This window comes from Marmota monax, unplaced genomic scaffold (genome assembly GCF_021218885.2).
Source record: "Marmota monax isolate L192 unplaced genomic scaffold, Marmota_monax_Labrador192_F-V1.1 WCK01_AAM20220418_F8-fsc00153, whole genome shotgun sequence".
In the NCBI taxonomy this organism is placed as follows: Eukaryota; Metazoa; Chordata; class Mammalia; order Rodentia; family Sciuridae; genus Marmota; species Marmota monax.
In genome coordinates, this window is record NW_026692146.1 from 172,870 (window position 1) to 186,126 (window position 13,257).

The window sequence follows — 13,257 nt, forward strand, 5'->3', positions numbered from 1 at the left end:
TGTCATTGAAATGCAGAAAGCACCCACGAACAATCCCAAATCCTGAGCTACAGGCCTTGGCCCATGCCTTTGATCAATGCCCTTGTAACCTGAGGGCAATGCACAAGCCCAGGGAAAATGGATACGAAATTATATAGCTCCACCCTACCAGACCCAAGCAATCATCCCTTGATAGTTATTAACACCCCACACCAACAGGTTGTTGTTTTTCCCTCTGGGAATAGCCTGTATTCTTCCTTGAATACGTATTCCTTGGTTTATCCCAAAGGTGTCTCTCTTGAGGTCACCCCCATTCCCTTTTGAATTTGTATCTACTCTCCTAAATAAATCTCTGTCTATGCCTTTGACATATGTGTGCTGAAATCCTTTTACACACATTAAGAACCCTGCTGATCCTGAGTCAATTTCCCCCTTCTCTCTGGTAACTCCCTGGACTCTTCTTTGGAGATATCTCTTCTCCTGTGACACAACCACAGCAGAACTGCTCAATTTCTAAAAATTTCCTGCCTCTCTAGTTTGAGTACTGAGAAAATCCTAAGACATTCAGAAGTCCCCATGTGGTTTTGGAACTGGTCACTAGGTGCTGCTATTTGATTACACATTTTTAACATCCTCCCCAAGCAACATCAAATATGTGTATTTTCTGGCAGATACTGAAATTGTTTTTTCTTTATTTGATTTTAGGATTATCTATTGTGTTTCACATAATTTGCAGTGAGGTCATTAATTTAAATTTAAATTTAAGTAAGACAGACTAATTGGTCTTCCTGTTTGCTTTCCTTCTTCCTCCTCTTTCATGCAATGGAGATCACTTTTGGATCTTCATTTCGTCCATTTGACAAATATTTGTTAAACATTATACATGTGCCAGGCCTTGAACTAGGAGCTAGGGATGTAGGAGTGAATAAAATAGATAAAAATCTGGTTACTGTGCTGCTCACTCTGCTGTCTTTTTCTTGGACAACAGACTCACATTTCCAATTTTCTGCTGTAAAATAAACTAAACAAACTCAGGACCTTTCTCTACCCAACATTGGAAATTACCCCAGGGCAGCATCCAGATAGCCCACCTGTTTGTCACACTCATTGTGTTTAGCACTATCACTTGACTTGATTGGAAACTTTGCCAATTTTGCAAATTCACCAAATTTAAAAAAAATCTCAGTTTTCTTTTGTTGTTTTCTGTCCTTGTCTCCTAATCCTAATCTATTGTCACATTTGAGCTTTGGAATAGGTCTTCCCCTTCTCTGTCTTCTTCCCCAAAGCCACCACTAACATTTAAATCTTTAGTACCTTTTGCCCGAGTCACAGTACTAGACTCCTAACTGGTTTTCTTAACTCCTGTTCCTCTTAGCTCCAGCAAACGGTCCACATTGCTCACAGAGTAATTCTCTTAAACAATACTTCTCACCATATAACCTCTACTCTCATTCTTCATCCTAAAATATTTAAATACCTTTTCTTAGCATTCATCATTTGACTTCAACCTACCTAGTTAGCACTCTACCTCTTCAATCTATAAAAAGTAGATCAAGAAATATTTATGTGTCAGGCTTCAGGGTAAGGCTCATGGAATTCGAAACCAGATCTCTTCCTTATGATAAGCAGAAGAAGGTTATTTAAGTGTTAGGGATTGAATTGTGTCCCCACCCTGACAATTTCATATGTTGAAGCCCTCACTGCCAGTATCGCACAATTTGGCTGTAGTTGGAGATAAGTTCTCTAATGGGGTGATTAAGGTTAAATGAGGTCTTAAAATCAGGCCTCATAAAGACTGGTGTCCTTATAAAGAGAGGAAGAGATGCCAGGGATGTACACACACAGAGGAAAGGTGATGTGAGGACACAAGGAGAAAGAAAGCAGTCATCTGCAAGGCAAGGAGAGAGGTCTCAGGAGAGACCAACCCTGCCAGCACCTTGATCTTGGACTTCTACACTCCAGAACTGTGAGAAAATAAATTTTTGTCTTCTAAGCCACCTAGTCTGTGATAGTTTGTTATGGCAGGCCTGGAAAATGAACACAATAAGTAAGTGCAATACATTTTTGGAGAAATGGTCCAGTGTACTCCAATCACGAGAAGGAAGAGTCAAACTATCTCTCCTTTATAAGCCTAGTGGTGAATTATTGTCTGGTGCATTATTTAAACACAGATTTGCCTACTCTCCATGGCTGTGTCCTGACCATTTTCTTTATTTGATATATCCTCCTCTCCATTCTCACTTTACTATCAAAATTCTGTTCATTCCTCAAAGTCAAAGCCATAGCCAATTTCTCCAACATCTTTTCTCTGTTTAGAACTTTATGCAGTTGGTCTTTTCTTTTCGGTTCTCATATGTATCTATCTATTTATGTGTGTCTTTTTTTCTGCAGCTTTATTTATTGTTTTACTTTTCTTTCGGTACTGGGATTGAACCCAGGGGTACTTAATCACTGAGCCACATCTCTAGTCCTTTTTATTTTTTATTTTGAGACAGGGTCTCAATAAATTGCTTAGGGGCCTTGTTAAGTTGCTAACCCTGGCTTTGAACTTGCAATCCTTCTCCCAAGCTGCTGAGATTACAGGCTTTCACCACTATGCCTGATTACTTGTTGTATCTTTTTGTTTGTGTGGTTTGTTGGTTGATTTTGGGGATTCAACCCAGGGACACTCAACCGCTGAGACACATCCCATCCCTTGGGTGTATTTTACTTAGAGACAGGGTTTGAGTTGCTTAGGGCCTCACTAAATTGCTGACACTGGCTTTGAACTCTCAATCCTTCTGCCTCAGTCTCCTGAGCTGCTGGGATTATGTGCTACACCACGCTCAGCTACCTTTTGTATTTTTGACTCATTCATTCTTCCCAATATGAAGTTACTCAGTAGATGAAAAATTCTCTGATTTATTTAGATATCCATCATAACATCTATTATTAAGATTTATATATAGTAGACACTCGATAAGTATTTAATTTGAACAAGGGTGGAGAAACTCTGCTAAAACCAAGAGAATTATATATTTTTTCTTAAAATTTTAATGAGACTATATTGTGTGTTCTCTTCTGAAAAAAGATTACTGGGTTCTTTTTTATTCTCTTGCAAATTATGAATTCAGAGTAGGTAATCAGGAAATGCTGACCATCCAAATTTTTAAGTCTTCAAATGCCAATTTATTTATGGGTTAAATAGACACACTCAGAATCAATCTTCAGTACACCACACTGTAATGTGTGAGCTAGAAAATAGCTGATATTGAAGAGTCATCTGGAAGTTTAACTTTTAGAGAATGGGACACTTTACTTGAAGTTTAACCTCATCTTTTCTCCCATATTCCCATCATATTCTTTTTTTTCCTGTCTTTTGTTAAATTTTGTTAAGATCCAGGCTTGTCCTTAAAATTTCAGGGAGGGGCTGGGACTGTAACTCAGTGGCAGAGCTCTTTCCTAGCATGCGTGAGGCAGTGAGTTTGATCCTTAGCACCACATAAAAATAAACAAATAAAATAAAGGCATTCTGTCTATCTACAACTACAAAATAATAATAATAATAATAATAATAATAATAATAATAATAACAACAACAACAACAACAAAATTTCAGGGAGCCCAGAGAAGAGCCTTAGCTCTTTTTTAAAATTTTTTTTTATAGTTGTACATAACACAATACCTTTATTTAATTTATTTATTTATATGGTGCTGAGAGTCAAACCCAGTGCCTCACACATGCAAGGCAATAACTCTACTGCTGAGCCACAACCTCCCCCCCCCACAATCACTCTTGATTACAAAATACTCTCAACCTCAAAAGTTTAAGTTTTCCTTTTCTATCTTTTGGCTAAACCTTAATTTTATAGTGTAATTAAAATATGGCTAAAGAACTTCAGTAACTCAAGCTTGAGTAATTCTGGAACTAAATAGGAAAAAAAAAATATGTGGTGTTTTCTGTCTACATATAAACCTAACCTAGAAATTCCTGTTCTCATTTTCTCAGTTGAATGCTACACATAAATGAAAAAGAATGAACTGTTGTTGTCAACAATTTGAATGAATCTCCCTAACATAATAAGAGGAGCCTGGCAATAAAAAGCAATAGGAGCCATTTTCTGGCTTAGGGAGGGGTCCCACAGGTGATGGCTAGCAAGTTATTTCTGAGAGAAGGACAAGAAAGTAGGAGAAACAAGAAAGCAGGTATAATAGAAGCTCCTGAGAGGGACTTAGGGCATACCCACACACAAAAATTTCCATCAGCTTATCTAAATATTTCAAATAAGTACAACCTATGACCAATGCTTTTTATAGTTAAAAAGGCAATCACAAGCTTGCTTTGGGAAGCGCTTCAAGAAAAGTACCTTACTCCTATTCTAACCAGATTACTGCAAGACCCCACCCCCACCCCATTCTCCCAAATATGGAGCAACCCTTACATCTTTGGTCCCTTATTCCCTAAGACAACAATCTGATCATTCATCCTGCCTGAGATGCTCTGATGAGGCAGATGTGAGATTTAGGAATTCATCCCTTTATCTGGTTCCAGCATTATGTCCCGCAGCTGTAGTCTTCATTGTACTCAGTCTGGCTATATTTTGAGCCCACAAGTATGCTCTTGATGCTTGGATCTCTTTTCAAGTTCTGTGGGAAGAATGCATGCATGCATCCTCAGAAATGTTGAACACAAATACCTCTTTAAAAAACAAATTGCAACATATCTACTTGTTTCTTTTTCCCTTTCCACCTACTCTCTTATTCAGGAATTTCCAGATTCAAAGTAACATTAGTAATGGTTTAGGGGTTTATAACAGATGTTATAATGCTTTGAAAGTGCTTTTTAAATACTCTCATCCTTATATTTCAATATATAAATGCAGAAGTATCTCTTTAAAGAGCCAAATTGCACTTAAACTGTCATCATCAAATTAATGGACAATCATAATCCAAAAGTAATTATAATCCTCAGTAATTATAATGACACCATTAAATTCTTCAGGTCTCAAGATTTGTTCTACATGAGAATAATTGTAACTCCATTATGCTTGAACAAGCTAAGTTGTTACATAGTCGCTCTCTGAAACTCATGAACAATGCCGCTGTAGATATTTAACAAATGCTATTTTATTTCCACATTCTTTCTTCCCCACCTTTAAAAAAACATGATGTAGGGAAAATACAGGCATGGCGATGAAAGCATAAACTATTTGTGTTTTCCTTTTCCTAAAGAAAGGATAATTCAAATCATGTTTTGGGTAATGGAAAAATGGAGCCTTAGGCAAAAATTGTAGTCTAATTGGCATTCTTCCAGCTAAAATAAGTGAAGCCTGAATCTTTGACAATATAGATCTTGAATGTAGCCTAAGATGAGGAGATATCAGTAATAGTGTGGGTTTCCAAAGACGAGTCCCAGGAAACTTGTTCCCTAAACATCTAAGCTGAGTTATACCATATATTTGAAATACTTGATAAGTTTAGGGTATTAGGATTTAGATATGAGATGTCCCCCCAAAGCTCCTGTTAATGTGAGAATATTCAAAGGTGAAATTATTGGATTATGAGAGCTGTGACCTAATTAGTACATCCTAGTTTGAATAGACTGATGAGTGGGATGTGGCTGAGGTGGGCCACTAGGGGAATGCTTTGGAAGGGTTCATCTTCCCTGAAGACTCTCCCCCTTTCCCTTTCTCCCTCTGCTTTCTGGTCACCATGAAGTGAGCAGCACTCCCCTGCTATGTCCTTCTGCCATGATGTTCTGCCTTACCATAGCCCCAGAGCAATGGGGTAGGCCTACCACGGACTGAACCATGGAAACTGTCAGCCAAAATAAACTTTCCCTTCTCTAAGTTGTTCTTATTAGGTGTTTTGGTCACAGCAACACAAATCTGACTAACACACAGAGTAAACTTTGTTTTTAATAGATAGGGCTAACTTTGTCTACGTAGTTAATCAAAGTTTCCTAATATAAGGGTTCTTAGACGCAAACAGCAGAACCATCCATGAGCATACTGAAATGGTATGTAAAATCGTGTGTGTGCATGCACAAATCCTGTGACAGAGATAGGGTTAAGGATCACTGACATCTGGTCAGGCAGTGTCACCAGCCTGTAATCCCAGCTACTCAGGAGGTTGAGGCAGGAGGATTGCAAGTGTGAGGCCAGCCTTGGGAAACTTCACAAGACTCTGTCTCAAAACAAAAGAGGGGGGCTGTCTCTGAGGATGTGATTCAGTGGCAGACTACTTGCCTAGCATGCACAAGGTCCCGTCCCAGTACCATCCACCCAAACAAAAAAGCACAAGATCAAAATGCTAATCTAACACAGCTGAAAGGATGTGTGGAAAAGAAGATATAGGCAATTGTTCTGAAGCATTAAACTCATAAATAACTGTCCAGGAGCACAGAGAACCCTCCAACACTGAAAGATAGGGTCTATTTATTGTAAATACTCTGATCTCAATTTGCTCGCATTGATTTTTTGGGAGTGAGGTGGAGCTCAGGCATATCATTCAGGTCAAAAGACTATCTATCCACAGTCTTTAAAGAAGGTGAAAATGCTTCATGTGGTCTGAAGATGGGTGAATACTTCAACAGACATGCTGTGGGGCGAGGAGGAGGAAGAAGTAGACTGGCTGAATTCACATGCTTAGATCCCAGCTACAGACAGGACAAAGGGTCATCACTTAAGTTGACCATTTCAGGTCTTTTCAGTTTATGATTTGGCCAGAAGTCATTCTTTTCCAAAGTAGCAGTCTTATTAGCAGTTTATTATTCATCCAGTGTTGGTAGGAATTGGAAGGCATGGTGACACTGGAGCAGCTTCAGGGACATGAAGGAAGAGGATGGAGGGAAAAGACAATCTGGGTAGATGTCAGCAGCTCCATGGAGCTTCATACCTCTGAGTAGGAAAGGGGCAAAAGCCTGGGCAGGGTGCCAGGCTGGTAAATTGAGGACTTCTTTTTCCAATATGTCCACTAGTATTGCTTCATTTCATTAATTCTTAAGCCTTCCAAATTTTATTTTCCAAGGAAATAAAAATATTCCTGAGAGGATCAATGGCGAAACCTCTATAGCTAATATCTTGATATAATTTAATACCATATCAAGAGGAACAGAGAAGAAATAGTAAAGGGCTGACGATTATGTTTCATAATTTTGCCTAAGGAATCTACTTTTCTGAAAATTTCTGTCCCAGCAACATTAAAAATCATTAATGGAGGCTGGGTTTGTGCCTCAGTGGTAGAGCGCTTGCCTAGCACTTTTGAGGCACTGGGTTCAATCCTCAGCACCACATTAAAAAAATAAACAAATAAAGTTTAAAAAATCATTAGTGGCCAACATGCCAAAAGCTCATTGATCCTGTTTACAAAATAAAAATTTCTCCAAGTGATCTGACAAATATAAGTGTACTTATACAGATATAGGCTCTTCGAGATTACAGGCTATTTGAGATTATAATGAACTTTAGCCAAAGTTGGCTGACTCTCATTTCTCTGATGGAGTTACACATTTTCCAACTTATAATTAGATCTGCTGGGCATATGCCACATAAAGTGTTAGGTAAGAATGTTTTCTTCCCCTTGAAAAATTGTAGAATAATTACTGGTCAAAAATTTGGGTAATATTATAATTTTTATATGGATGCCTGCATTTAAGGATTTTCATTTTTTAAAAAACTCTGTATTTTATTTTCATATATGATAGATGTCAAGAAAAATTATTATTGGTCACAATGAATTTATTTGGGTGGCTAGGGATAAGCTTAAAGCCTAAGTAAGTTTGCATTTGAGATTTTGAAGGATAACTGAGCGCCTGGCATTATGGGGGATTCTGAGGGGAGTCTGTCTTTGAAGATAAACTGATGCTAAGATGGTAGAGAAAAATGTTATCTCTTTTTGTAAATCAAGATCTCTTTGGAACCTTCAAAAACAGCAGGAAAGTTATCTTTCTCTTTAATCTATGAATAAAAAGGAAGAAGAAAGTAAAAAAATGAATGAATTAGATGGCTATCCAGTATTTTAAATGTGTTGAGTTGTCTAAACAGTTAACTGGTGTTTTTTTTTTTTTTGTCTAGCAAATCAACATTTAACTTCGAGACTGAATAATTTTAATATTTTAAACATATATTTGTTTTGTTAAAATGACTACGAGTGATATTTTTTCCAGAATTATTCTTTGACCTCCATTTCTAAAAAATGTTTTCTGTTACACTGACATGTAAGGAACTGGAGTCTGAAAGAGGAAGAAACTTCTTAAATGAAAAGAGGTATTATCTTGAGATAGGTATGCTACATATTTATTAAGAAAAAACATTAGTAATTTTGCTGCTTGACTTTGTCAATTTTTTATATTACTGAAATAAACATTGCAATTTTAGATTTGAAGTTGTTTGGACAGTTAGCTTTTCTAAGTCATCTAGGCCCTCTCACTGTTCATCTTACTGTTAATTTTTTACTGCATTTTTTAGTCCAATTGGCAGTTCCTTTATTTTCCTGTAGCACCCACCTTTCTTTACCAGTCACTTTATCATGCTTTCTCTGTTTGATTTTCTTTGGTAATAGGAATAGCTTAAGTTTACATTTTTCAAATTGAGTAGCAAAAGATTAAATCAGAGTTCAATTTCAGTTTATTGATGTCCTGCAAAGTACACTAACAGCCACACACAAACTTTCTCCCAGATTCTCCTGGATTCATACAGTCAGAAGTCAAGAGATCTGGTCCAAACTCTCACCTACTTCTCCTTACAAGCAATGATGAAAGATTTTCATTCAGTTCCCTTTTAAGGACCCAAATAATGGACAACTCCATCTGCACATTCCAAGTGGCTTTTTAAATCATTGACTTGTCTCTTGGTTCATTTATTCATCATTTATCATACACAACTTCATTGATCACTGGAAAACATAGTCATCTGTTTTGGTGTATTTCCTGCCCTCCAGGGAGACTAAATTCCTGTGAGAAGAAACAGATATGTAAGTATGTGGTATTGTGTGTACTGTGATCATGAATATGGCAGAGATATGAAGTCTTATTTAATGCCAGAAGACAAGACTAGGTATGTCTTCTTGGAAGGGCATCAGGAGGCTTCATAAAGTCAGGTTTTACAGGTCTTGAAGGGTAAGGGGAGTGTGTCAGATGATGAAGAGACAGAAGGAAGTCATTCCAAGTGCAAGCAAAACACAAAGACATTAAGACCAGAAAGTGGTAGCGGTAGCAGTGACAGGTGGTTTGAGGTCCATTTCACGGGATCTTCCAACGAAAAAATAGATTTATATTCGAGGGGGTGAGGAGACAAGGGATTTGGGGAGAAGTAGAGTGGGAAAGGTGGAGGATGAGTCTGGAAAGGTCACTAGAGGTTTGAGTGGGAAAATCATATCAGCTATTGGATTTTTATCCATAAGCAACACGAAACCAACTACTATTACAAATGTAGTAATTGTAGTTATCACTTATATTGCAATGTCTTTGGAGTGTTTGAACCTTCTTATATCTTTCCATTTATTTCAGCAATATTTTGTGGTTTTTCAGCAAAGAATCTAACACATCATTTGCAGGATTTATCCTTTTTGGTAGGTTGAATACGGTTATTGATTCTATTCTTCATTTAATTTCAATTTCCAACTTTTGGTGATAATATGTTGAAATGCAATTAATTTTAGGATTTTGATTTTATGTATTACAGTCTTACTAAGTCATTTATTGATCCTAGTATATTTTGGTAGATATCCTGGGGTTTTCTATATACACTATCACATCATCTACAAATAAATACATTTATTTCTCCATTTCAAAACTATGTGTCTTTCATTTCTTGTTTCTGTCATATTGAACTGGCTAGGTTATCTATCTATGCATCTATCTACTTATCTATTGATCTATCTATAAATACATATAGGTAGATTGATAGATATCCTTCGATATGAGTGAAAAATTACAGAGTCAGGGTGGAGAAAAGTGTCTCCCCCCACTACATACCAAATACACATATAAAAGGGGGCCATGGCAGAGGTGCCTAGGAAGGCAATTGCTGAAGGGAGAGGAATGCAAACATGCATGATCACAGCAGTCAGAAGAGTCGGTACCTTGACTGCAACTTCCTACAGAGTGCATTGGCTATGCCTCACTTGTGTGGGAAGAACAGTATTCCTCAGGAAGCCTTTGAACTTGGCTCTAGTTGAGCATAATCAAAAATTGGATAGGGCTGGGGTTGTGGCTCAGTGGTAGCGTGCTTGCCTAGCTTGTGTGGGGCACTGGGTTCGATTCTCAGCACCACATACAAATACATAAAATAAAGGTCCATCAACAACTTAAAAAAATATTTTTTAAAAAAGCTAGATAGTTCCACAATGATGGTTTGCAGGCTACAGACCTGGAAGAACCAGAACCTTCTCAGTCCAAGAAATTGGAAACTTGGAACAGGAGGAACCAATGATGTAGCTCCAGTTTGAGACTGGAGGCCTTGAAACTCCTGGAGAATCACTGGTGAGATTCCACATTGGAAGAGTGTTGGAGCTGAATGTCCTCCGGTGATGGCAGCAGCAATAGACTCACCCACTCAAAAAGAATTGAGCTTGCATTTCTATATTGTGCTTTCAACGTGTCAGGCATTGTCCTAAATGTTTTAGATGCATTAACTTACTCAGACTTCATGCCAGCACTATAAGGTAAATACTATTATCCCCTGCATTTTTTTAAAAAGATGAAACCAAGGCACAGAAAGGTCGAGTAAATTATCTAAAGCCATGCAGTGAGTGATTGACAGAGTTGGGATTGAACGAAGCAAGGGATGTTTGGGAGAATATGATAGCAATGTGGAATATGATCTAGAGTCAGTAGCAAAAAGTAAAGTCTATAGGCTATTATAATTGTTTAAACAAGAGAGTTTATATTGAAACCGTGGCCAGGGTGGAAAATTACCTTGAAAAGTATCCGTATCAAATGTTCTCTCTCATTTGCTTGCTATGGGATCCAAAGCAACCGAGTTCTCTAGGATAATTTAATCACAGATTAGAACTTTGGTAACAAGTGTCCATAGAATAATTTAACAAATATTTATTGTATACTCACTACATGCAAGGCCCTGTGCCACTCCATTTCTACTTTAATTTGCTTCATTTTTATTACAACTAAATTTCCTTGCAGGAATACAGCTTAGCATTTGAAATGTGGTTTGGTATTTCCTCAGTGCACAGGCATCCCCAAAGAGATGCTCTTTTATATTTTCTGACCAGACTAAAATAAGCTGCTCAGTGTCTTGCTATGAATCCCTGTCAGTAAGTGGCCCATGTTTTGGCAGAGCTTGGGTGGGCGGTGGGCCAAACTCTAATGATTTTACTAAATCATTTTAAGCCAAACACTCTCTTTTTGTTTCAAAACCTCTGTGGACTAATGGTAGCCTGCCCAAGGACTTGGTTATTCCTGACTGTGTTCTCTGGGTGCACCCTCTTCCCATCTGGCACAGACTCCCTCTGTGTGTTGGATGGGAGCAGAGAGTGGGGGTTGCTGTTCATATTCACTCCCTCCATTTAGGCACTCTTACAAGGCAAACGAAGGGAATTTTCTGAATGCTTTATGGGAAAGTTGAGGTCAGGAATCAAGCATCAGGGAATTTGTCTTACTTTACCATGCTTGTGAGTAGATATGACTTTGTTCATTACTCACTCCACAAACCTTCATTGAGCACTATGATATGCTAGGTTTTCTGTCAACTGTTTAGAGTCAGAGATGAATAAAATATAGCTTGTGATATTAGGAAGGTTACATACTAGCTCCCTGTATCAGTCAAGTTCCAGTCAAGAAAAAGAAACCCCACTAGTGACCTTAACAGAGAGAATTCAGTGTTGGGAATTGGTCAAATGTGTGATGGACAACTGAAAAGGCCAAAGAATGAGGACATAGGGAGACAGCAGGAGCTGCAAGAAGCAGCTCAGGCCTCAAGGGCAGTGGGAACAAAGGGATAGGCAGGATTATTAGCAAGTGTGGACTGGGGACTCTGAGGTGCAGCTGATCTATGGTAGCAGGTACTCCAAGGGGTCCGTTGGGACTAGTTTTGGAAATAGGATAAAAGCTGAAACCTGATCCTCACACCTAGTTATGATTTGGATGTGAGGTATCCCCTAAAATCTCATGTGTGAGATAGTGCAAGAAAGTTTAGAAATAAAATGATCGGATTATGAGAGCCTTAATCTAATCTGTGAATTACACACACACACACACACACACACCATAGGATTAACTGGGTGGTAACTGAAGGTAGGTAGGGTATGGCTGGAGGAGGCGGGTCATCGGGGTATATATTTTGCATCTGGTGAGTGGAATCTCTTTCTCTGCTTTCTGACCCTCATGTGAGCCACTTCCTTCCACCATACCCTTCCACCATGATGTTCTCTCTCACCTCTGGACCTGAGGAATGGAGCTGTCAGACAATGGGCTGAGACCTCTGAAACTGTGAGGTCCCAAATGAACTTTTCCTCCTCTACAATTGTTCTGGTCAGGTCTTTTAGTCACAGCAGTGAAGAAAGCTGACTGAAACCCACCTATTCCCAAAGTGAAAGGTCATTCACAGGTGATGCTGACAGGAAAGAGCAAATAGCCAGAAAAGAGCAAATGCCTTCTCTGCCCCTTGGCTTCCAGACTACTTCTGTCATCCCTGTTGGCAAAGTCTTGCAGGGAGCAACTGGCAAAGGAAAAATATCTGCAGAGCTGACACGTGGAGCCAGAAACACAAACAATTCAATCATCCTAGAAGGGGGTTCAGTCTAGATCTAAAGTGGAATTGAAATGTGGTTAGCATGTTGCATGCTAGAGAACTAGAATTAGATTTAGAATTAGAATTAGATTTGCATGTTTCTGCCTCGGGGCCTTTTCCCTGGCTATGCTTTTTTTCTGAAACACCTTTCCACAGACATATTTCTCCCTCTATCTTCAAGATTCTGCTTGAATATCACTCCCCCTCCCCCACATTTTTTTAATTGGGACATTATAGTTGTACATGATGGAAGGATTTGTGGTTACATATTCGTATATGCACACAATATAACAATATAATTTGGTCAATATCATTCTCTAGTATTTCCCCTTTGCCTCCCCTCCCCCCCACCGCTGTCCTTTTCCTCTATTTACTATTCTCACTTTGATTTTCATAAGATCTCCACCTCATCTTTCTTTTCCCTTTACCTCTCTAGCTTCCACATATGAGAGAAAACATAGGACCCTTGACTTTCTGAATTTGGTTTATTTCTCTTAACATAATATTATCAAATTCCATCTATTACAACTGTCACTTTTTTGGGGGGTGA